This window comes from Leiobunum rupestre, chromosome 1 (assembly GCF_980474605.1).
Source record: "Leiobunum rupestre chromosome 1, qqLeiRupe1.1.hap1, whole genome shotgun sequence".
In the NCBI taxonomy this organism is placed as follows: Eukaryota; Metazoa; Arthropoda; class Arachnida; order Opiliones; family Sclerosomatidae; genus Leiobunum; species Leiobunum rupestre.
This window is the reverse complement of record NC_143384.1, coordinates 39,455,416-39,470,402: the sequence shown is the minus strand read 5'-3', so window position 1 is coordinate 39,470,402 and position 14,987 is coordinate 39,455,416. Positions and strand designations below refer to the sequence as shown.

The window sequence follows — 14,987 nt, the reverse complement described above, 5'->3', positions numbered from 1 at the left end:
GGCGCAAGTTAGCGGTGATAACAATTTAAAGGGCAACGCAAGTGAGCTGGCATTTGTGTGAATATGTATGCCAAGTGCGAAATTTACGATAAACTCTGTGTGGTCTCGCCAGTACTGAGGGGGGGTGTAGGGGTTAAAAAGCACGTTACTTTTTCTTTATTTTGCCACAGAGCTTGCGTTGCCCCTTTTTTTTTAGAAGCTCGTTATGAGCGATTGTGACGGGTGGGACAGTTCAGTCCGCTCGTCCATTTGATTAATCAGGTGCGAGATATGTGTTACGGCCACGCCAACGGGGGGATACCATAGAAATCTCATAGGTAACTAGAATGCTGCCGCCTACGGCCGAGCTTGACGCCAGTTCGCCTTGAACCTTCAGCCAATGAGAGGCCGTAGAGTGGTTCCGCCAAGGAGGATAATAATCCTCCTTGGATCCGCTACTATAGCGGGAGATAGGAGACGTCATTCTCTCTGGTGACATTAAATTCTTGGCAGAACCACTCTTTGAGCTCTGATTGGCTGAGATCTGGCTATCGTCTGCCACGGCGTTTGGCCCATTTGCCAGTTACACGGCAGCATTCTAGTTACCTATGATATTTCTATGGGGGATACTTGGGGATAGGGTTGGGACACCCGTGGCGGAAGTAGTAGTTGTACCACTAGTATAAGCAGACGAAATTTAAAAATATATATTTTCTTTGAAACATAGGCAGTAGCGGCGCTAAGGTTTTTTCACAGGTGGGCTAATTATTCTGTGGCCCCTAAGAATTTTGTGGCCCTTAGCGGGAACCTTGGATTGACCATATTTCGCAAAAGTGGTGAAATCGAAAAAACCCAAAATTTTCCAGGAAACGAGAAGAGCAAGGTCGTTTTGTTGTTGCGGCTCTCGTCGCGTTTTTTTGCAGTAGCGGCGCTAAGGTTTTTTCACAGGTGGGCTAAGACTTTTGTGGCCCTTACAACTTTAGTGACGCCTTATAGTTTTGGGGCTTGCCCTCCCAAATGTCTTTTATAACGTATACATCTTTAAAAATTTAACTCGAAGTATAAATTGCACTCTTCTCTTTTTTTTACTAAACTCGTCAAGAACCAACCAAGGATTCTTTATTGTCTCTCAACCTATTAGCATATGTAACATAATTACTCATAAGTATGCCACTGTACCTTTATTCCATTCAAAAATCTTCACAAACGGTTTGTTTCACCATGAACCAGTAAAAAGGTGGACTACATTAGATTTTAACCTTTTTATTCATCCTAGTAATTTTGGGAGTCACACTATTGGCTACTAACATATTTATTTAAGCCAATGGAAAACCTCCTAATTGAAAAGGAATTTTTTGCGTCGGAATTTTAGTCAGCCCAATGTAGCTTTATTGAAATTTATAAACTCGCTCGGTTTGTGCGGATGAAGTTAAATTATGAGTAATTTAGAAAAATAAAAGGTTGGGGAAAATGACCAATAAGTGATCGCTTTCCGAAAATGGAACAAGTCGTCGAAGCGGGATATTCCACCAGCGTTATTAAAACCCATATCAAGCCTAGAAGAGTTAGGCGTAGGATCAAAAGAATCTGCAAAGTCTCTAACCTTATAGATGCGCCAGAAAAGCTCAAAAAGAATTTCAACTATTTTTTCCAATAAACCTGCTTCTTTTATTTGACAATGCAAATTTATTTTAGAACGTGAGTCTCCGAGAACTTGGTTAATTTGCAAATTAATTACATTAATAGAACTTGACACTATATTGTAGTTCATTTTAGCTCCTAAGCCTTGGTTGTTCAAACCGGTTTTTTTACTAAAATAATGGCCGTCGGTTTATCAGACGTAGAGCTAATTATACGACGACATAATCGGCATTTGAGATTCGATGACGTCAAATATGACATCAAATATGACGTCAAATATTACGTAGGGTACGGATGACACAATATCTGTGAAACAAACCGTCAGTGAAGAAATAGTGGCATACTTATGAGTAATTATGTTACATATGCTATTAGATAAATCTCTATTTATAGAGCAAGGCTAAATTTGTTAATCGATTTTCAGACATAGTTGTTCTTAAAATGATTCGAGTCTATAAGTGTACTAAAACTACGCCCCGAAATAGTGTATATCTACTAATAGTTAATTAGCCTTGAAAAAGGCTGTTGAAATAATTTAAAAAATAAAATATTATTAACTAGTCATTTAGCTAAGTGTTTATACATTAAACAAGCGCATTAAGGCTTCTTTAAACCTCGAGGTAGAAGTCCGCCCTTGCTAAAATAATATAACAAAAAAGATTAAACAACAACTTATAACTCGAGAAAGACTTGCAAAAGAAAACTACCTCGTTCTGGAACTCAAAACGAAATGGAAACTGTTAAAAAAATAAGCAGCTTAGCGGGAACCAAAGACTATATAACTTCGCAAAAGTGGTGAAATCGAAAAGACCCAAAATTTTCCAGGAAGCGAGAAGAGCAAGGTCGTTTTATTGTTGCGGCTCTCATCGCGTTTACTGGACCCCCTACTGACCTTGTATCCGTCCTGGAGGGGACACATGAATGTCCGGGGTATTTCCCTAAATTCCCTTCAGCCCTTTTCTTTTCTTTCCATTGTCCATTTAACTTTATCTCAATTTCTGCTCCCTTTTTCTATCTGTTTATGGTCTTCTATCATAAATTGAAATATGTGGCCTCTTAATCATAAATATGTGGCCCTTTTAATAAAAATATGTGGCCATTTTAATAAAAATATGTGGCCATTTTAATAAAAATATGTGGCCATTTTAATAAAAATATGTGGCCCCTATCAGAAATGCAGGGGGGCTTAAGCCCACTTCAGCCCACCCTTAGCGCCGCTACTGAACATAGGTGACGCCCCCGACTAATGATAAGTGTTTCGGTTTGTACATGATTTCGGGAAAGTGTTCAAGACCCCAGCCATTTGATTGCTCCGAATCTGTGTCTGAGACATAGAAATCTTTTAACATAGAATGATTCCGTATAAATACAAAATGGGCCAATTACATTTTCGGATGTTTCGTCATTATCAGCCAATCAGGATTCAAAGAGTGATTACGGCAACGACTTGTTGCCATCTAGTTTGAGTTACTGAAAATAATAATTCTATTTTAGATTACTCCACCTTAAGAACCAGCATTTGATTGGCCCACGTCAATCGAGTTTAATGTAGTTTTTAAACATGGTAGACTGTTTCTTTACTCGTAAAGATTTTTCTTTTATATGCAAACGTTTTGGATAACTATTGCGTTGTTTGTTGTTATGGCTCCTCGATGCTTCATTTCCACATGTAGAAAACGATTTGCGATGGACGATATTGTGTCGTTGTACAGTTAAAAGTTTGCGTTTTCTTAAGCCTCGGGGCAATTTGAAATGTTAATCAACGGTGGGCTATTCAAATTGATTTTTGTAAAAGTTACTTCAGTAAGTTCAGTGAGCCTAGTGGAACAACAACTCAGGACTATAATTACTGCAATATCAGTCATTGCTTCTCCCAAAACTGCCATTGACATTTTGCTATTTTAAAAGTTGGGCCTATGTCAGGCCTAGGCTTAAATATTTTCAAAGCGAAAAAGAAATCTGATTTATCTTCCTCACAATGGCATTTAAATATTCCTTATAATAAGTAAACATGAAAGCAAAACTAAAAGTTCCAAAAATCTTCCCACTATTATTAAATAAAAATCCAAAAACGTTGAAGTGGTTCATGTGAAAAAATTCCAGCAAAAACCTATGTGAATTCTGCGAGCTTGGCTGCTTGGATCGGATGGATCCTGTAAGAGTCGTCTGAGCTTTTACTATTTTTAACTGCCATGTTATGGCGCTAGCGGCTTGCCGTAATCAATGAATGGCCGCTGATTGGCTGAAGCTTAAGCAAAGACTATATAATCATTAGTCGTTGCTACAAAATGTCCTGGCGTAAGGTTCTGCCGTAGACCGGCGCATTCTAGGTAGGAGTATAAGATTTCTATGGTCTGACGCCGATCGACTAGAGAAAAACCGCCAATGGAACATTCCATAAACATATTCCCGCACTTTTTTGTTTTTAGTCTGCTAGCAATTTGAATGTTCGCATCAATTGGGGTACGTTCAGCAGCAGTCAACGGAAAAAACCCCGATGGATTTGATATTTTCCACCGATGAGCTTTTTCGTCATAATGACGTCGTAAGTTCGGCTGTCAAACGGTAAAACCTTATAACTCGATTTTTTTCAAAAGATGAGTTAAACACAAAAAATAGCAGATAAATATTCGGTGTATCAAACTGCTATTTTGACTTTTCAAAAAAAAAATCTGAAAACAAAATCGAACCTTATAAATTACTGGACATGTGTCAGATTTATAGCCCGGTGTACCCGGTAAGATTGAAACCACACCACCGGAGGTCTGTCATCATTATGCCCTACGCCAGCATCCACACACCCGGATAGGCGGCAAAACCAGCATGGGTAGCAGTACCCTACTACTGATGGTCGCGCCCTCGACGAAAGCCACGCAACCCAACAGAAGGTGCAGCAATGGGTCGACCAGCCCCCACTTCGCACACAGCAGTGGGAATGAGAGCGGATGCTCTGGCAACGCCAGCCGACACCCTACCTAGAAAGGTAGAGAGCCAAGCCCATTGGAAGGAGCTCCTAAAGGGGAACGGCGGGCACACGGCAGCCCGCATAACCCGGCACAGCTGGCACCGGATATCCCGGGGGAACCCCAAAAGGCCGGGAGATGGGTCCGCCGTGCCCTCATACGGAGGCCCGCAGCCCCACAGCAGGCTACTCAATCTGCCGAGACGGCCAGTTTGCCCGGCCCCTCTCCGTTAGTCTGGGCCGAAGCCCCGTTACCAGCCCACACCGGACCGAAGTCGGAGGTGGAGATAGGACCATTTGGACGGAGCTAACATCTCCCAGTGCGCCACCGCCCGTGCTGGGTTACAAGAGCCGGACCCCGACTCCCCGGTAAAGCCACCCCTTATGAAAAAAACAATATAAACCAATTAGTTTCAAATTGTGGCCAATGGGTCTTTCATTTGGCTCAATTGGAATATGATGGCTCTAATTGGAGATTAATTGGAAATACAAAACCCAACTTGAAAAAATCATATACCAATTGGAACTCACTGGTAATTATTGATTTTCCAATAGGAATATATGCACCCCAATTGGAACCAATGCATCCTCCATTGAGTCCAATTAATCCCCGGTTGGGATGGTGGAATACCAATTGGTACCAATATATCCTTCAGAAAAAAACAATATACACCAATTGGTTTCAAATTGTAGCCAATGGGTCTCTCATTTGGCTCAATTGGAATATGATGGCTCTAATTGGAGATTAGTTGGAAATACAATACCCAACTTGGAAAAATCATCCCAATTGGAACTAATGCATCCTCCACTCAGTTAAAGTTTGTTTGTAAACCAAATGGGTTCTAATGGTTTCAATTGGAACTCTATGGGCTCCGACTGCGACTGGGTTTTCTTTAGAGTACCATTTGGAAACCTAATGGGCTCTAATCATAGATTTAAATCACCTAGTATATTTCAATGTAATTTTAAATGTCAATTTAGTGAAAATTCTAGCTACAGCCCTGGGTTAGTGATGGCCCACTGCCATACTTTTTCAGACATAATTACTGTCAGTAAAATTAATTTATCAAACAAATACCCAACTTGTTTTTTTCTATTAAAGTCTCCTCAGATTTCCTTTATCATCCATAAATTTTATCTAATTTTATTACAGTCAGTTTAGACTGTAATAAAATTAGATAAAATTTATCTTTAATATTTCCTTGCAAATTCACCCGTCTTAAAGGTAAATGCAAACAATAACCAATCGAATGCTCTCCCTAATTAACTTTCTTGTATTGTCACAGTCATATTCATTAACGTAACTGTAAAAATATAATCTTATTGGCAAAGTGTTACTCAGCTCATTAACTATACTTAACTATGATAATACCATAACAGTTGTGGTAAATTCAATACACTATGCCATGTTTAATTCCTGTGTGAATACGAAAACCACGTAACATGAAAAACATATTTTGTTCTTATACTGGGGTTTCTCGACAAGTGTCCAAATAGCGTACATGTGTTGATATAAAACCAATATGAACCACTGTAAAAATGCAATTGAAACTGTTATCCACCTCCATTTCGAACCACTATCGACCTCCAATTGGGACCACTATAAACCTCCAATTGGAACCACTAGAAACTTCCAATTGGAACCACTAGAAACCTCTACACTATAATTGGAAAATCTAAATATCACATTTAAAAAAAAACAAAACCAATTGGAAAAAAATCTACAATTGGAAAAATAAAATATCACATTTAAAAAAAAACAAAACCAATTGGAAAAAAAATCCACAATTGGAAAAATGAAATATCCCATTTAGAACCAATAAGCAAAACCAATAAACTCTACAATTGGAAATCAAAATATCCCATTTAAATACAATAAACAAAACCAATTGGAAAGAAATACATTCTACAATTTGAAAAACAAAATATCCCATTTATAACAAACCAATTTAATCCCTCAATAATACCAGAGAGTGTAAAGATTATAGCTGAAAACTATTCGTGAGTTCTGAACCGTTAAGAGAACGGCTTAGGACTAAGCTGTGACGTCACGCAAAAGTTCTGGATAGTTCAGAACTTTTGGACGAATAGTTGTGATTCGTACGATTTGACGTACGCAGCCCGATGTGCAGACGAATTTTAGAGATTTCAACCTTGAGTTCCGGCCAGTACTTGCTCTTGAGCAGGTACCATTTAGAACGGTTCCGAACGGTTCAACAAGAGGTTCTTGTCTGCGAATAGTTTGCATTTGGGCAGTTCTAGAATTGGTTTTTGCCGAATAGTGCGCATGGGGACTGGTTGAACGGTTCAGAACTCACGAATAGTTTTCAGCTTATGAGAGGCGTCTCTCTTTCAAAAAAGCGTACTAACTTTTTTTTCCCAAAAATGTCCACTACTACCGTAAGAGCGATGGCGCCACCAGTGGCGCCGTTCTCACAGCGCGTGCGTTTTGATGTTAGGTTTAAAAGAGACGCAAAAACTTTCCAGATTTTTAATGCTAGTTTTACAAGGTTTTTAAATAATTTAGTAGGTCTGGGGTATATTCTTTTTGTTTTAAATTGTAAAATATCGAAAACAAGATATCCTTGTTTATCTTTTTTAAGTTTCCAAAGGAAAAAGACTGGTAAATTCGCATTTTCATTAGATAGGCTTATTGGCATATTAACTTAATATAAAGTTTAGTTCTATTTTGTGGCTGAAATATGTAAATAATGATGGGCTTACAAATAAAACTACGGAATATTTACACGTTAACCATATAATTTGCGCGAATCATTTCATTGATGCCAGTTTCATGAATATTAGAACTAAAAATAGGCTCACACCATCCGCTGTGCCAACAATTTTCAGCCTTAATGACTCTACACCATTGGAAATTTCAGAAAATGGTAATTTCAATTCAAGCCTTGCTACTCCTCTGGGAAGATCTAAAGGATAATTTTGGTTTTAAGTTTTTATTAAAGGACAGGATTAGCCAAGATTTTGTAGATAATTTTCTTGGATCTATAAGACAGAAAGGAGGCAACCGTGAGTCCGTGATCATCCCAAACCACAACAATTTCGAGCTGCATACAGGGCGGCCTCTGTGAATAATCTCTTGAAACCACCGGATTCTAATTTTGAAAATCTTGTAGTCTCGCAAAGCCAGGGACAATGTTCCGATGAAGACTTAGAATTTTGAAATTCTATTGGAAGTCCAAACCTGCTAAAACAAAATGTTCTTAGTTACATTTCAGGATATCTAATTCACCGCTGCTACTCAAACCTTCAATGCTCTTCTTGCATAAGTCAACTCAAAAAAGACAATCCAATTGTAGACCCAACAAATCTGCTCTTTTACTTTAAAGCTTTCAAAACAGCAAAGAATTCTTCTATCAGCTGCTCAGCAGCCTCATCGTACCAACTGATAGTTTCTTTAAATTTGTAACGGAGACAAATGAATTAAGTATTTCACACCAGTTTTAAGCTTTTATCGCACATGACAAATATTAAAGGACGTTTGGAGAGATTCATCATTCAAAGAATTGACAAGAAATATTTTAAAGCTAATGAAGATTCTCCATGTGCAACTGCATACCAAAACATGATATCTTTTTTCATAGAATTCTGCATACATAGTTCCCTTAAGAAACAAGATCTCAACCATGAATACATGAAAACCCAGAAAAGATTAGATAGGAAACTGTTAAAAATACAACATTAATCTCATTTTACCAACTTCAATGTTTCCTCGTATTTTTTAATTTATAACGCTCTGTTCTCGTTAAGCCTCGGCCATTTTATAAAATTTCCAATGAATTTCCTTGGTTAATCAAACAAATAATTCTTTTAGTATCAAAATATTATAAATAGTCCGCTTTCTTGTACTTACGTTTCTTTATTTTTCATGAAATTGAATTTTATTAATTTTAAATTAGCATAATTCAACTATGTTTAACAGCCATGACTGATGAAAAACTTTCCGGATGTTTACAAAATTTAAAAATTTTCCAGTAGCGACATCGTGTGTCGGATAGTATCGTAACCTCTCCTATGGGCGCGCGCTCTCAAAATCTTGTACGAAATTTTAACGTTACGGGAATAGGAAGAGACGCCTCTCATAATTTTTACACTCTCTGATAATACCAATGTGGAAACAAATGGGAATGGTCCAAAAATACAAGTGGAACCACCAAAAAGTGAACCAATGTGTAAAAAACAATTGGTTTCTATCTAAGGGACCAGTTATTGCACACTCCGACCCCTCGTGAGCCACCTTATAAGTTACTGCAAAATTTGAAATAACCAGAAAAAAACAAAGGTAAAACCTTATATCTGTCTTTATTTAAGGTTTTACCTTTGGTTTTCGTACACGGCCACTGCATAAAGTTTTAAGGTTTTGGATCGTCTGCTTCTGGCTATGCTGCCTACGAAAATTTTAGGAGATATAAGCAGAGAGTGTAAAAATTATGAGAGGCGTCTCTTCCTATTCCCGTAACGTTAAAATTTCGTACAAGATTTTGAGAGCGCGCGCCCATAGGAGAGGTTACGATACTATCCGACACACGATGTCGCTACTGGAAAATTTTTAAATTTTGTAAACATCCGGAAAGTTTTTCATCAGTCATGGCTGTTAAACATAGTTGAATTATGCTAATTTAAAATTAATAAAATTCAATTTCATGAAAAATAAAGAAACGTAAGTACAAGAAAGCGGACTATTTATAATATTTTGATACTAAAAGAATTATTTGTTTGATTAACCAAGGAAATTCATTGGAAATTTTATAAAATGGCCGAGGCTTAACGAGAACAGAGCGTTATAAATTAAAAAATACGAGGAAACATTGAAGTTGGTAAAATGAGATTAATGTTGTATTTTTAACAGTTTCCTATCTAATCTTTTCTGGGTTTTCATGTATTCATGGTTGAGATCTTGTTTCTTAAGGGAACTATGTATGCAGAATTCTATGAAAAAAGATATCATGTTTTGGTATGCAGTTGCACATGGAGAATCTTCATTAGCTTTAAAATATTTCTTGTCAATTCTTTGAATGATGAATCTCTCCAAACGTCCTTTAATATTTGTCATGTGCGATAAAAGCTTAAAACTGGTGTGAAATACTTAATTCATTTGTCTCCGTTACAAATTTAAAGAAACTATCAGTTGGTACGATGAGGCTGCTGAGCAGCTGATAGAAGAATTCTTTGCTGTTTTGAAAGCTTTAAAGTAAAAGAGCAGATTTGTTGGGTCTACAATTGGATTGTCTTTTTTGAGTTGACTTATGCAAGAAGAGCATTGAAGGTTTGAGTAGCAGCGGTGAATTAGATATCCTGAAATGTAACTAAGAACATTTTGTTTTAGCAGGTTTGGACTTCCAATAGAATTTCAAAATTCTAAGTCTTCATCGGAACATTGTCCCTGGCTTTGCGAGACTACATCATTATTTACATATTTCAGCCACAAAATAGAACTAAACTTTATATTAAGTTAATATGCCAATAAGCCTATCTAATGAAAATGCGAATTTACCAGTCTTTTTCCTTTGGAAACTTAAAAAAGATAAACAAGGATTTCTTGTTTTCGATATTTTACAATTTAAAACAAAAAGAATATACCCCAGACCTACTAAATTATTTAAAAACCTTGTAAAACTAGCATTAAAAATCTGGAAAGTTTTTGCGTCTCTTTTAAACCTAACATCAAAACGCACGCGCTGTGAGAACGGCGCCACTGGTGGCGCCATCGCTCTTACGGTAGTAGTGGACATTTTTGGGAAAAAAAAGTTAGTACGCTTTTTTGAAAGAGAGACGCCTCTCATAATCTTTACACTCTCTGATATAAGGGTCTACGATTCCATATAATACGGCCTACGAAGGTTCGAAAAGTCGGAAAAATAAGGGTTTTTGCCTAAGGAAAGGTTAAAACGGCCCTGGATATAAGGCTTTACCTTTTTTATATTATGCTATGAATGGTGATAAACTTGGTAAAACCTTATATCTCAGATATATAAGGTTTTATCTTGGATTTTAGACTTAGATTAATTGAAATTTCCAAGGTTAAACCAATTTAAATAATTTCTATTGAAATTTAACATGTATGAAACATAACTGAATTTTTTTTTACTCATTTCGGATGTCTTATAGAAGAATTAAATAAAGAGAAATAGCGTCAGTATTAAAATGCGCCTAATACAAACGAAATTATAAAATAGCGTTTTTCTCAAATTCATCGAAATCGAGTTATAAGGTTTTACCTTTTGACAGCCGAGTCAGTCATCGGTGTTTTTTAAAATGGCGTAGCTTTTATAGTAGTTTTACGTCAGTAATGACGTCAGTCATCGGAAAAACCGACTCTTCCAGCCGATGACTTCGGTGAGTAACCGCGATATCTATCGTACCGTCAAAACCGGAAACGCGAAAAAGCGTGCAGTAGGAAACCGATGTCACCGATTAGTAATGGACGCTTCAATAAAAGATACTCGGTTTCTACTCCCCTCTCCAAATTCTTCTGGGAAGGAGCTATTTCCGGTCGGTCGGTTAAACGGTTAGAATGGCTAGCCACAAAGTCATATATAAGCCAATCGGTGACGCGTTTTTGCCCTCATGAGAATTTTGCGTCAGATAATAAACGCGTCGGCTCACGTGTATAAGGAACATACTAATGTTTATTTTCGATAATATATTTTAAGGTAACATATATAATGTTTTTAAAACTAAGTATAAGAAGATAATATTATTATTATTATCATCCTCTTATGGTATAAATAATTAAAATTATATGCAATATTTTTATAATACCAGGCAATTTTAAAGCTTCTCATGGAGGCAGAGTTAATTCATTTCGTATAAAATTATCTTTTGGAAAAAGATGAAAACTCATTCCTTTAGAACTAAACATATTACTTTTGCGGTACGGTATGCAACAAGTGTTTCCTTTTAACCAGGTAACTTTTTTGGCATGTTAAGGCTTAGCAAAAAACTGATGTTACGTTCGAGAAAGTTTCCAGCTTTCTATTCACCAAGGACTATATAAATAATAACTTATGAGTCCTGGCTGTCGGAAATATTACTTCTTGGCAATTTCTGGGAAGATGTTTTATTTAAGCGCCTATTGGTGAGTCCGATGAGCTCTGATGAACGCAGCCCTTGTCTGCCATTTTGCCAAAAAAATCTAAAAGGAACACTCTAAAATTTGCTCCGATCTCGATCCGTTGATCTGTCCTTGGGCTAATAAAATATTTTTATTGGCACATGATCTGTCGAAATCGGTTTCGGGCGATCTCGAAGCACCCGAGGGGCTAACCAGTAATAATTTGCCTGCACACCGATTACGTAATCATTAATGAGTACACGTACATGATTACGCAATGAGTACAGATGATTACGATGAATACACATGATTACGATGAATACAGAATGAGTACACATGATTACGATGAGTACAGAATCAGTACACATTATTACGATGAGTACAGAATGATAACGATGAGTACAGAATAATTACGATGAGTACAGAATGATGACGATGAGTACACAGGCAACCCAAATCTTTAAAATTGTTACAGATGAGTAATTGAGTACGAGAGAATTCCAATGAATACGCGTGGTTACTGATGATTACGCGCTATTACAGATGATTACACGTGATTACAGATGAGTACGCGTGATTTCTAAAGATTACTGGGTGATTACAGATGACTACGAAGATTACAGATGATAGCGGGATTACGAATGAGTTCAAAAGATTACGTAATCATTACAGTTAGGGTATACACCGATTACGGGAAGTGGTTAACCCCTCGGAAGCCCCTGAGAGCAGGAAATGGAACATTCGAAACTTGATGGAAGCAGATCCGCCTACTGACCGAATTTTAAATTGAATATATGAAAGCTGTCTGCTCGTTCAAAATTATATCTGCACCACAGCTGAAAGTTTAAACAGAAAAACATGGAAATTCAATGGTCGTCTGCTATATCTTCACATATTAAGTTGATTGTATATTAAGGCAGATGGCACTCTTTCCTAAGCTCGAAACCTATACACTCTTTTTCGCGCCTTTATTTTACCCCTCTTACTTGCCTCTGCCCTCAGCGGGGAGTCTGTATCCGTAATGGCCGGAGGATGGAGCTGAAAGGGGGAAAACCAAACATGGACGCGTCCAGAAAATACCACGAAAAAGAGTGTATTGGTAAATTTGTCTTTATAAATAGGGAGACAGCACTTACGTAAATAAGAAAAATTGAAAAGCTTCACAATTTGTTAATTCCTTAGCGCCATCTATTGAGTTTTTGCTACCCTTGACGCAAAATTTATTTGATTTAATCCGCCATTTTGGTAGACCAGCGCCCTTTTTGAAAATTAAATTTGTTTGACAGCGTGATGTCTACGACTAAAGGGCCAAAATTAAGCTATTTTGAAAGTTTAAATGAAGTAATTAAAGTTAGGTATCATGAATTTATTCATTTATTTATTCATTCATGGGTAAATGAATAAATTCATGATCTTATCAATAATACAGATCCTTATCTTCTAAAAAAAGTTATTTTAAATATTTCAATGACCAAGATAATGGGGAAAGTAGTAACTTATTTGACCTAATACCACCACTTGGCTTTCCTGATCTTTATACGTATCTAATTTCTGGCAAATCGCCATTCACACGTAAGTTATTAAAAAATTATAAATCACTTGGTTTGCTGCTTTGTCAGAAATGTAGGTGTGAAAACCTTTGGTGACAAAGGAAAGAGCCTATTTTTGATAAAGTGCCAATTAATTATATAAATTTACTCATTTACGAATGTACCTTTCACTTTTATTTATCATTTTATATAAATTATTAGGTCATGTACTCTCAAAGACTTAGGGAAAAACTACTTGAACCATATGGGCGATTGTTGACAGTGATGGTACGGTCCTTTCTGGCCACTGTACTTGCATGGCTGGTTTAGACGAGTGCTGTACCCACATTCCAGCTCAACTTTTTTTTAGAGAATCAGTAACTGTTACTGGACGGAAAGCCTACTGGGCAGTTCCAATTACAAAGGAGCCAGCATATTTGCCTGTCTCACAAATGAATTTAACTTCAGTAACGGTGGTACCAGCAGGGGCGGCGATATAGGGTACGCAGGGTACGCAACTGCGTGGGGGCGCAAGAGGTTTGGGGGCGCATTTTTTCGAGGACTATAAAGTGAGTAAGTTTTATAGTTGGCGCCAAAAGTAGGTAAAGACTGGTTTAAATTTGATGTCATTCAGTCTTTAAACACGAGTAGTTTATTTAAATGCGTTACGAGTTTTACGCTACTTCATTTTAACTTACTCTTCGAAGAATTAGTTCATAACGCAGGGTACACGCCGGAGACTTTTTAGATTATCTAGTCTTGGAGGAGAGAAGTATTCTAGAGTGGAAAATCCCATAGCGGTAATAAGAACGTCCTTTCCCGCCTATTGCTGTTAGAATTACCCAGACTGCCCCGGTTTTTGGTTGGACGTCAGCTTTACTGCCATCATTCTGGTGTTAGTAATTTCTCCGTTCACGTGATATAAGTCGTGTCTGCTATCGAAAGAGGTTTTTGAACCAAGGTTATTTTTTACTTATTCATAAACAAAACATAAATCTCGTATCCTCCATGCTTACAGAATTTGAAAACTAATTTTCCATTTCCACCAAAAATTGGCTCCACTTGATGACGTCCGACCAAAAAGAGCATGATGGGAATTTTACAAAGCCGCCGGTGGCGCCCGACTTTTCCACTCCAGAATACTTCTCTACTCCAAGATCTAGTCGTGTTACGAGATTTACTCTACTTTACTTTAAGTTTTACTGCTTAGAATTAGCTGACCCTTTATGGGTCAGAGTGTGCAATAACTGGTGGCTTTACCGGGGAGTCGGGGTCCAGCTCTTGTAACCCATAAGGTCGGTGGCGCACTGGGAGATGTTAGCTCTGATCAAATGATCCTATCTCCACCTCCGACTTCGGTCAGGTAGGGGCTGGATACTGAGCTTCGGCTCAGGCTAACGGAGAGGGTCCGTGCAAAGTGGCCGCCTCGGCGGATTGGGTAGCCTGCTGTGGGGCGGCGGGCCTCCGTATGCAGGCATGGTGGTCCTGCTTCCCGGCCTTTTGGAATCGCACCGGGATCTCCGGTGCTGTGCCGGGTTACTTGGACTGCTGTGTGCTCGTCGTTCCCCTTTAGGAGCTCTCTACAAAGGGCTTGACTCCCTGCCTCCATAGGTGGGATGTCGGCTGGAGTTGCTACAGCATCCATTCCCACTGCTGTGTGCGAAGTGGGGATTGTTCCACCCATTGCTGCACCTTCTGCTGGGTTGAGTGGCTTGCGTCCAAGGTGCGACCATCAGTAGTAGGGTTCTGCTACCCATGCTGGATTTGTCACCTGTCCGGGCTAGGTGGACGCTGGCGTAGGGCA

The 14,987-nt window shown here is 38.1% G+C and overlaps 1 long non-coding RNA gene across 1 annotated transcript; it reads right to left on the bottom strand.

The window, feature by feature from the left end:
- Positions 1-7,520: 7,520 nt before the first annotated feature.
- On the bottom strand, positions 7,521-8,153 carry LOC149962852 (uncharacterized). Its single transcript, XR_016480165.1, has 2 exons — positions 7,848-8,153; positions 7,521-7,784 (listed from the first exon to the last, which is right to left on the bottom strand). It is a non-coding gene; the product is annotated as an uncharacterized LOC149962852 (long non-coding RNA).
- Positions 8,154-14,987: the final 6,834 nt, after the last annotated feature.